Source organism: Amblyraja radiata, chromosome 21, assembly GCF_010909765.2.
Source record: "Amblyraja radiata isolate CabotCenter1 chromosome 21, sAmbRad1.1.pri, whole genome shotgun sequence".
NCBI lineage: Eukaryota > Metazoa > Chordata > Chondrichthyes > Rajiformes > Rajidae > Amblyraja > Amblyraja radiata.
The window spans coordinates 43,509,277-43,521,071 of record NC_045976.1 but is presented as its reverse complement, the minus strand read 5'-3'; positions in this window follow the sequence as shown (position 1 = coordinate 43,521,071).

Genomic DNA, 11,795 nt, shown 5'->3' with positions numbered 1-11,795 from the left:
GACCAGCTGAGCCCAGCCCACGGACATCTGACCAGCTGAGCCCAGCCCACGGACATCTGACCAGCTGAGCCCAGCCCACGGACATCTGACCAGCTGAGCCCAGCCCACGGACATCTGACCAGCTGAGCCCAGCCCACGGACATCTGCACTGGGACTGACACAGGCGGCAGGCTCCTGCCCATCTTAACATAGAACAGCATAGCACAGGAACAGGCCCTTCGGCCCACATTGTCCGTGCCCAACATGACGCCGTTAAACTAATCACCTCTGCATATGATCAATAACCCACAATCCCTGCACATCTATATGCCTGAAAAATAGACACACAGTGCTGGAGTAACTCAGTGGGTCAGGCAGCATCTGTGGAGAACATGGATAGGTGACGTTTCACAGAATGCTGGTGTAAAATGATCCAGAATTTGGGGGAGTCCAGAACCAGGGGCCACAGTTTAAGAATAAGGAGTAAGCCATTTAGAACGGGGATGAGGAAACACTTTTTCACAGAGAGTGGTGAGTCTGTGGAATTCTCTGCCTCAGAGGGTGGTGGAGGCGGGTTCTCTGGATACTTTCAAGAGAGAGCTAGATAGGGCTCTTAAAGATAATGGAGTCAGGGGATATGGGGAGAAGGCAGGAACGGGGTACTGATTGGGGATGATCAGCCATGATCACATTGAATGGCGGTGCTGGCTCGAAGGGCCGAATGGCCTACTCCTGCACCTATTGTCTATTGTCCATAACTCAGCGGGCCAGGCAGCATCTCTGGAGGCCATGGAGAGGTGACGTTTAGGGATGGGACCTCAGTACTGACTCCTCTCCCACTCCCCAATCTTGGCACATCCTCCAAGCCTTCCCACTCCCCACTTTAATTTCAAGTTTCATGTAATATTGTGTTTTGTGTAATTTGTGTTTTTATGAGTGTTGGCATTATCCCTTCCTGGAATAAATAAAGTTTCGTCGTATCGTAAATCAACTAGACTAAACTTGAGATGCTGCCTGACCCGCTGAGTTTGTCCAGTACTACATGTCTTTTTTTGTAAACCAGCATCTGCAGTTCCCTATTTAATGCCTCTTAAACACCACTATCGTATCTGCCTCCACCACCACCCCTGGCAGCACGTTCCAGGCACCCACCACCCTCTGTGTAAAAAACCTGCCCCGCACATCTCCTTTACACTTTCCCCCTCTCACCTTAAAGCTGCGCCCTCTAGAGGTTCATATTTCCATCATGGGTTCTGACTGTCTACCCTGTCTATCTCTGTCTATCTCTGTCATCATTGTATACATTTCCATCAGGTCCAACATCAACGTTCAATGTTCCAGACAATCCAAGTCTATCCAACCTGTTGCTGCACTAATGGCCCTGTCCCACTTTGGCAACTCTCTAGGCGACTGCCAGGGTCTATTTTAAATGGAATTCACCTGTGACACCTGGTGACAATGTACGACAACACCTACGACAGCAGAAATTGTCGCCACTGTTGCCGAAAATGTTTCAACATGTTGAATGTTTTGCCGCAGTCGCCTGTAGTCTCGCCTAAGTGGGACAGGCCCACAGACGGTGGGGAGGAGAATGGCCAAGTGCGGCTTCACGGAGATCTCCAAACAATAGAAGCACAGGAGAGTGACAGCACAAGAAAAGACTGCCCAGAATAAAATGGTAATCTTATCATCATTCAATAGTCCAGATTGCAGAAAGGCAGACTCCACATCTACGTCCTTGCTTTGTCCTTAAATATCTCTGGTAATCTGCCCTTTTTCCAAAGAACCTTGAAATGTTTTAGAAATTAATAAAACATGTCTTAAAGAATTTCAAAACGAAATCTCCATAAAAATCCCTTTGGGTTCAAGAAATTAATTAAACACATTGTTGCTGGCACTCAAACCCTCCGTGACAGAAAAATGTTCCTTCAAACCTGGTGTTCACCGTTAATAGCTGCAGGTTATAGATGAGCTAGTTAGGGCAGGTTCCTATTAACTAACGAGCTTGTTACCGTGCAGTTCCCATTAACTAACCAACTAGTTACTGTGCAGTTCCCATTAACTAGCCAACTAGTTACTGCAGTTCCCATTAACTAACCAACTAGTTACTGTGCAGTTCCCATTAACTAGCCAACTAGTTACTGTGCAGTTCCCATTAACTAACCAACTAGTTACTGTGCAGTTCCCATTAACTAGCCAACTAGTTACTGTGCAGTTCCCATTAACTAGCCAACTAGTTACTGCACATTTCACAGCAATTAATGTGCTGGTTACTGCACAGCTCCTGTTAACTAACCAACAAGTTACTGTAGTTCCCATTAACTAATAAGCTGACTACTGCAGAGTTCCTGTTAACTAATTAAACATTACAGGCAAGCTTTGCTTTCTCTTCAATGTCTACAATCACAGGATTCAGGTTGAATGTGAGCGGGGCCGGTACGGTGGTGCAGCGGGTAGAGCTGCTGCCTCACAGCGCCAGAGATCCGGGTTCCATCCTGACTACGGGTGCTGCCTGTACGGAGTTTGCACGTTCTCCCCGTGACCGCGTGGGTTTTCTCCGGGTGCTCCGGTTTCCTCCCACACTCCAAAGGGGTGCAGGTTTGTAGGGTAATCGGCCCCTCTGTAAATTGCCCCCTAGTATGTAGGGAGTGGATGAGAAAGTGGGAGAACATGGAACTAGTGAGAACGGGTGATTGATGGTCGGCGTGGACTCGATGGGCTGAAGGGCCTGTTTCCATGCTCTATCTCTATGACTGAAACTAAAGAGTGAGGGGTGGATTTTTCACCCACAGAGATGGTGGTGTCTGGAGTGAGCTGCCAGAGAACACAGTGGAGGCAGAATCACAAACAACATCTAGAAGGTCTGTAGAGGGGTTCCTTCTCTCTAGACATGCTGCCTGTCCCGCTGAGTTACTCCAGCATTTTGTGCCTACCTGCGGTGTAAACCAGCATCTGCAGTTCCTTCCTAAACATCTGGGAGGCATCTAGATGGGTGTTTGAGTGGGCAGAGCACCTTGTGATGTGGAGTTAATGCAGGTGAGTGGGATTGGTACAGATAGGCATGATGCCAGCATAGATGCAGTGGGCCGAATGGCCTGTTTCTCTACTGTAGAACTCCATGACTAAATAAAGGCAACGTTCAACCAATGACAAAGACCACAGGCGCACAATTGCCACCATCAACAATGCCCCGTGCCTGTGTTTCACCCATTAACTACAGGCATAGAGTGATACAGCGCGGAAACAGGCCCTTCAGCCCATCCTGCCCATGCCCACCAACATGCCCCAGCTACTCTAGTCCCACCTGCCCGCATTTGGCCCATATCCCTCTAATCCTGTCCTATCCATGTACCTGTCTAAATGTTTCTTAAGCGTTGGGATAGTCCCAGCCTCAACTACCTCCTCCGGCAGCTCGTTCCATACACCCACTGTGTGAAAAAGTTACCTCTCAGATTCCTATTAAATCTTTTCCCTCCCCACCTTAAACCCATGTCCTCTGGTCCTCGATTCCCCGAGGACCAGAGAGGTCAAGAGACTCTGTGCGTCTACCCGATCTATTCCACTCATGATTTCATACATCGATATGTTGGATAAGTAATTTGCAAAACTGAATTATCAAGCGAGGATGCTGTTCTTAATTTGTGACAGAAGGTACTCATATAGTTCAATTTATTTTAGAGATACAGCACGGAAACAGGTCTTCATTGAAAATTGGCCCTGTGCGTATTGGGCAGCGCAAGTGTACGGGCATCGCTAGTCTGCATGGGCTCAGTGGGCGGAAAGGCCTGTTTCCGCTTTGTATCTCCAAAATAATCTAAATAAAACTACACATATACTCCAAATGCAGATGCTGGTTTACACCAAAGATAGACAGAGTGCTGGAGTAACTCAGTGGGTTAGGCAGCATCTGTGGAGAACATGGATAGGTGACGTTTCACAGAGTGCTGGAGTAACTCAGCGGGTCAGGCAGCATCTGTGGAGAACATGGATAGGTGACGTTTCACAGAGTGCTGGAGTAACTCAGCGGGTCAGGCAGCATCTGTGGAGAACATGGATAGGTGACGTTTCACAGAGTGCTGGAGTAACTCAGCGGGTCAGGCAGCATCTGTGGAGAACATGGATAGGTGACGTTTCACAGAGTGCTGGAGTAACTCAGCGGGACAGGCAGCATCTCTGGAGAGAAGGAATGGGTGACGTTTTGGGTCGAGCCCCTTCTTCAGACTATAGAAGGGTCTCGACCTGAAACAACACATAATCCTTTTCTCTAGAGATGCTGCCTGTCCCGCTGAGTTACTCCAGCACTCTGTGTCTATTCGCTGTGTCAGAGTTTGTTTGAAATCTCTATGCAACTGTGCCTCGGGACATATCAGTCCGTGAAGACCACTATGTAAACACAGCTTGTTACCAGATTAGTTGATCCACAATTTACAAAATAACAGATGGACAAACTAAACGAGTTGCAACATGTATAGAATATCCCCTCCAGTGGTGCAGTGAGTTGTGCTGCAGAGTAAATAATGTCAAACTCACACAACCCCTTCTCCACTGTATACCCATGGCACTTGGCATTCAGTCACGCACGCACGCACACACGCGCACACACACACACTGCCAAATGTCAGTGTAAACAGAAGACAGACACAGAGTGCTGGAGTAACTCAGCGGGTCAGGCAGCATCTGTGGAGAACATGGATAGGTGACGTTTCACAGAGTGCTGGAGTAACTCAGCGGGTCAGGCAGCATCTGTGGAGAACATGGATAGGTGACGTTTCACAGAGTGCTGGAGTAACTCAGCGGGTTAAGCAGCATCTCTGGAGAGAAGGAATGGGTGACATTTTGGGTCGAGACCCTTCTTCAGAAACTCTTACTTGTTTTAAATGTTAGTTTTAGTGATACAGCGTGGAAACAGACCCAGTGGCCCAACTTGCCCATGCCGACCAACATGCCCAGCTACACTAGTCCCATCTGCCCGTGTTTGGCACATATCCATCTAACCTTTCCTATCCATTGATTTGAGACAAAGCAGACTTGTTTCTCAGATCAGATTCAATTATGGAGGAAGGAACTGCAGATGCTGGTTGTAACCGAAGATAGGTACAAAATGCTGGAGTAACTCAGCGGGTCAGGCAGCATCAATGCAGCCTTGTCTCATCCACTGAGTTACTCCAGCTTTTTGTGCCTATCTTCAGATTCAATTATGCTTTTCTAAGAGAGAGGTAGAAATGAATTGGATGAGAAGTATAGAAGTTGGGAGGTCATGTTGCAGTTGTACAAGACCTTAGTGAGGCCACAATTACAGTATTGTGTTCAGATCTGGGCACCGTGTTACAGGAAAGATATCGTCAAGCTGGGAAGGGTACAGGGAATATTTACTAGGATGTTGCCAGGACTCGAGGGTGTGAGCTACAGGGAGAGGTTGAGCAGACTGGGTCTCTATTCCTTGGAGTGCAGGAGGTTGAGGGGTGATCTTATAGAGGTGTATAAAATCATGAGAGGAATAGATCAGGTGGATGCACACAGTCTCTTGCCCAGAGTAGGGGAATCGAGGACCAGAGGACATGGGTTTAAGGTGAAGGGGAAAATGGAATAGAAATCTGAGGGGTAACTTTTCCACACAGAGGGTGTATGGAACGAGCTGCCATAGGAGGTAGTTGAGGCTGGGACTATCACAACATTTAAGAAACATTTGGACAGGTACATGGATAGGGGTTGGACAGGCTAGATGCAGGAAGATTGTTCCAAATGTTGGGGAAGTCCAGAACAAGGGGTCACAGCTTAAGGATAAAGGGGAAATCTTTTAGGACTGAGATGAGAAAAACATTTTTCACACAGAGAGTGGTGAATCTGTGGAATTCTCTGCCGCAGAAGGTAGTTGAGTACAGTTCATAGGCTATATTTAAGAGGGAGTTAGATGTGGCCCTTGTGGCTAAAGGGATCAGGGAGTATGGAGAGAAGGCAGGTACAGGATACTGAGTTGGATGATCAGCTATGATCATATTGAATGGCGGTGCAAGCTCGAAGGGCCGAATGGCCTCCTCCTGCACCTATTGTCTATGTTTCTATGTTTCTATGTTTCTATGTTTCTATGTTTCTATGATAGGACAAGTTTGGAGGGATACGGACCAGACGTAGGCAGGTGGGACGTGTAGATGGGAGTGTGTGAGAGAATGTGATTGCTCTATAAGGGGCTAGCACAGCTGTTTGGGGCAGATTGGACTCTGCTTTAATATCTAATTTACCTTTATCAGGTTTCAGCAATATCCAGTGAGGATATTTGACCCCACTCACTTTGGCATAATTCTCCTGAGGCTGCTGTTTGACTCTTACGCTGACAGTGTTTGATGGTCAGTCTTGGGGTCACGCTAGTCTCTGCCGTTTACTGTAGCCCTCTGTCTCCTGTACATTGATACCACAGCAGCATCGTCCAGAAACATTCATACACTACCCTGTCCCACTCTACAAAATCACAGCAAGTGTTCAGGACTGGTCTGTGCCCAGACGCTGCTGGCCCACTGGGTCTCTGGTTATATTGTCCACCAATGGACAATCATCTCCACAGAATCCGAGCCCAACGCTCCTCAAAGAGAGAGGGGAGAGAAGCTGGAGTAACTCAGCGGGACAGGCAGCATCTCTGGAGAGAAGGAATGGGTGGAGAGTCCTCGTCTGTCGAGCTGTTTGTGGGAAGCTGCAGGGATGTAGAGTGTGTCTCGTTAACGGTTCTGCTGCTTTGAGTGACGTTTCGCTGAAATATTAATCTGTATAAAATGTGCTCCGACACATCTTGCCTTCAAGCCCAGAGAAGTTCCTGGAACACAGCGCTGAAGAAATATAAACACACGCACTGTGTCCTTGGCATACTCCTTCATAGGCGAGGCTACTGGAGGTTACCCAAGGCAGGAACATGCATTTATTCAACAGCTCCCAACATAACCTCCATTTCCATTCCACTGAAGGCTCTGATCTACTGGGTCAGAGCAGAAGCTGATGAACACAACGTGCTGGAGTAACTCAGCGGGTCAGGCAGCATCTGTGGAGAACATGGTTAGGTGACGTTTCACAGAGTGCTGGAGTAACTCAGCGGGTCAGGCAGCATCTGTGGAGAACATGGATAGGTGACGTTTCACAGAGTGCTGGAGTAACTCAGCGGGTCAGGCAGCATCTGTGGAGAACATGGATAGATGACGTTTCACAGAGTGCTGGAGTAACTCAGCGGGTCAGGCAGCATCTGTGGAGAACATGGTTAGGTGACGTTTCACAGAGTGCTGGAGTAACTCAGCGGGTCAGGCAGCATCTGTGGAGAACATGGATAGGTGACGTTTTAGGTCGAGACCCTTCTTCAGACTCAATAAAACCCAGCATTTCCTGAAGGTCATCTCAATTCTGGTATCAAGGGTTTAGTTGAGTTTATTGTCCCGTGTACCGAGGTACAGTGAAAAGCTTTTGTTGCGTGCTAACCAGTCAGCGGAAAGACAATACATGATTACAATCGAGCCGTCCACAGTGTACAGATACAGGATAAAGGGAATAACGTTTAGTGCAAGATGAAGTCCAGTACAGGGCCTGTTTGCAGATTGTCTATCACTCTATCTGGATACAATGCGTTTAGGATGATATGGGCCACATGCAAGCAATTGGGACCAGCCCACTATGCCAGCTTGGTCAGCATAGACCAGGTGGGCCGAAGGGTCTTTCCATGCAACTGAAAACTAAATTCGGATTCAAATGCTACTTCAAGGGCGTCACGGTGGTGCAGCGGGTAGAGTTGCTGCCTCCCAGCGCCAGAGATCCAGGTTCCATCCTGACTACGGGTGCTGTCTGTACGGAGTTTGCACGTTCTCCCCGTGACCTGCGTGGGTTTTCCCCGAGACCTTTGGTTTCCTCCCACACTCTAAAGACGCGCAGGTTTGTAGGTTAATTGTCTTGGTGTAAGCGTAAATTGTCCCCAGTGTGTGTAGGATAGTGTTAGTGTGCGGGGATCGCTGGTCGGCACGGACTCGTTGGGCCGAAGGGCCTGTTTCTGCGCTGTGTCTCTAAACTAGACTTTACTAAAAGAATAAAACTAACTTTACTCTTAGTACAAACTCTGGATTTGAGGACAGGAGTTGGATCCTGTAGCTAGGAGTGTTCCATTTATGAAGCGTTTTTAACGAGACCATCTCTCCCAGTGTCACACAGAAGTGGTGACAAACTAAATTTAACTCCAAGCTGTACGATGATATATTGCAGATGTCCCAGGGTTTGTAAAGGAGGTTAGTGAGAGAGAGAGTGTCAGAGAGAACAGGGAGACAGAGTTCAATGCAGTCTAGTTTATTGTCCGGTGTACCGAGGTACAGTGAAAAGCTTTTGTTGCATGCTAACCAGTCAGCGGAAAGACAATACATGATTACCATGTAAGGTGTGACAACGAGGAAGTGTAAGGTGTGAAAATGAGACAAAAGGGGATGGAGATGTAGGAACATGTCGGTGCACGAGTCTTTCTAATGTGATGTGGATGGAGAAACTAAAGGGCCTGTCCCACTTACAGGATTTTTTCGGCGACTGCCGGCACCCGTCATTAGTCGCAGCAGGTCGCCGAAAATGTTCAACATGTTGAAAATCCAGCGGCGACCAGAACAAGGTACGACTCTTTGGGCGACTACTCACGACCGTACAGGCTTCACCCCGCGACATGTCGCCTGTATGGTCGTGAGTCGTCTCCTCAGTCGCCCAAGGATTCGTAGCGTCTTTCTGGTCACCGCTGGATTTTCAACACGTTGAACATTTTCGACGACCTGCTGGCAGTCGCTGAAAAAGTTGCGTAAGTGGGACAGGCCCTTTAGTCAATGAAATCTGCAGGAATTTGCTGACATTCCTGTCCCGTCCCCAAGTGAAGTCTCCCCTTTCATGAACCAACCCCCCACCAGAGAGGGGCTCAGATTGAAAGCTCCCTGTTTTCTCATTGCATGTTTGAAAAGCAACGTGACACACAGGAAGAAATGTTCCATAACGGAGAAATGCCCCAGTCTATCTGCTTAATGCCTGCTCCATCTATCCCACCCAGAAGATTAAACAGCCCGACTGAGATACATTCTCCCCAACAACCAATGCCACAATCTAAGGGTGACATTAAGAGCAACCTCCCCCAACAATCCTTTCAACTCTTACTTCCATTTAAAAAGTGGTTTATTTCAACTAAAAGCAACTTAAAGCACCGAGTGACTTTAAACGCAGGTCACGGGGAGAACGTGCAAACTCCGTACAGACAGCACCCGGAGTCAGGATGGAACCCGTGTCTCTGGCGCTGTGAGGCAGCAGCTCTACCCGCTGCGCCACCGTTCTCAGCCAAGGGATTTCAACATCACATGATCAACGTTAGTTTTCTCTCCCACTCTGCTCAGACAAGAACTGAAGATCAGTTTTAATTTACTTCTTGACTTTAGAACCTCTTTGTTTTTCTTTAATTAGTTTTGTGGATGAGACCACAGCGCTAAGACTACAACATACTGCCCATCCCTTGCTGCCTGTCAGCAGCTTTAAGGTGAGGGGGGGAAAGATTTACTATGAACCAGAGGGACAATTATTCACACAGGAGGAGGTGGGTGTATAGAGCGAGCTGCTGGAGGCAGGGATTGTAACAACATTCTAAAGACATTTAGACTGCTACATGGATCATTCATATGGTCATAGGTTCTAGGAGCAGAATTAGGCCATTTGGCCCATCAAGTCCACTCCACCATTCAATCATGGCTGATCTATCTCTCCCTCCTAACCCCATTCTCCTGCCTTCTCCCCATAACCACTGACGCCCGGACTAATCAAGAATCTATCTATTTCTGTCTTACAAATATCCAAAGACGGCCACCACAGCCGTCTGTGGCAAAGAATTCCACAGATTCACCACCCTCTGACTAAAGAAATTCATCCTCATCTCCTTCCTAAAGATACGTCCTTTTATTCTGAGGCTGTGTCCTCTAGTCCTAGACTCTCCCACTAGTGGAAACATCCTCTCCACATCCACTCTATCCAGGCCTTTCACTATTCGGTAAGTTTCAATGAGATTTCCCCCTCATTCTTCTAAACTGGAGCGAGTGCAGGCCCATTGCCGACAAACGCTCACATATGTTAACCCAATCATTCCTGAGATCATTCTCACCTCTCCCTATAGGTCTGGCCCTCGAGACCTGGCAACATCAATCTTCTCTGCACCTTGTCCAACTTAATGACTTCCTTCCTACAGCAGGCTGATCTAAACACTCCGAGTGCAGCGACTTGTCCAACTGTAACTCCAAGCTCCACACTCAGTACCCTGACTGATGAAAGCCAATGTACCAAGAGCATTCGGCACTATCCTATCCACCTATGATGCCACTTGCAGGGAACTCTGTGCTGGTACTCTGAGATCCCTCTGCTCTACACCACTCCCCAGGGCCCGACTCTTCACTGAAATTACGCTTACAATCCCAAAACAATACACATTTGCATTGAAGTGACACCTTTAATGTGGTAAAAAGCTCAAACCAAGAAAGAATAAGACTATAGAAGTTGGGAGGTGATGTTGCAGTTGTATAAGATGTTGGTGAGGCCACATTTAGTGTATTGTGTTCAGTTCTGGGCACCGTGTTATAGAAAAGATGTTGTCAAGCTGGAAAGGGTACAGAGAAGATTCTCGAGGATGTTGCCAGGACTCGAGGATCTGAGCTACAGGGAGAGGTTGAGCAGGCTGGGTCTCTATTCCTTGGAGCGCAGGAGGATGAGGGGTGATCTTATAGACGTGTATAAAATCATGAGAGGAATAGATCGGGTAGATGCACAGAGTCTCTTGCCCAGAGTAGGGGAATCGAGGACCAGAGGTCATGGGTTCAGGGTAAAGGTTGAAAGATTTAGTAGGAATCTGAGGGGTAACTTTTTCATATTAAAGGTAGTGGGTGTATGGAACAAGCTGCCAGATGAGGAGGTCTGAAGAAGGGTCTCGACCCGAAACATCACCCATTCCTACTCTCCGGAGATGCTGCCTGTCCCGCTGAGTTACTCCAGCATTTTGTGAGCTGCCAGAGGAGTGCTGGAGTAACTCAGCGGGTCAGGCAGCATCTGTGGAGAACATGGATAGGTGACATTTCACAGAGTGCTGGAGTAACTCAGTGGGTCAGGCAGCATCTGTGGAGAACATGGATAGGTGATGTTTCACAGAGTGCTGGAGTAACTCAGCGGGTGCAGCAGCATCTATGGAGCTAAGGAAATAGGCAACGTTTCGGGTCGAAACCCTTCCGGGTTTCGGCCCGAAACGTTGCCTATTTCCAGAAGGGTTTTGGCCCGAAACGTTGCCTATTTCCAGAAGGGTTTCGGCCCGAAACGTTGCCTATTTCCTTCGCTCCATAGATGCTGCTGCACCATAACTCAGCGGGTCAGGCAGCATCTGTGGAGAACATGGATAGGTGACGTTTCACAGAGTGCTGGAGTAACTCAGCGGGTCAGGCAGCATCTGTGGAGAACATGGATAGGTGACGTTTCACAGAGTGCTGGAGTAACTCAGCGGGTCAGGCAGCATCTGTGGAGAACATGGATAGGCAATATTATGTGTGGAGACTAGAGATGCTGCCTGACCCGCTGAGCTACTCTGGCATTTTGTGTCTTAATTCTTTACACATTATAAAATACGAGAGTGTATTTACCAAACTGTGAAGCACTATCGTTTATCAATTTGCTCCACAATGCTGATGATATTAGGAATAAGCAATCTTACAGGAGATGCTTGGCCAATAACTACATTCAAACAGCATGCAAACATCATAATCTCATTGTGTTTTAGTCTAGTTTATTGTCACGTGTACCGAGGTACA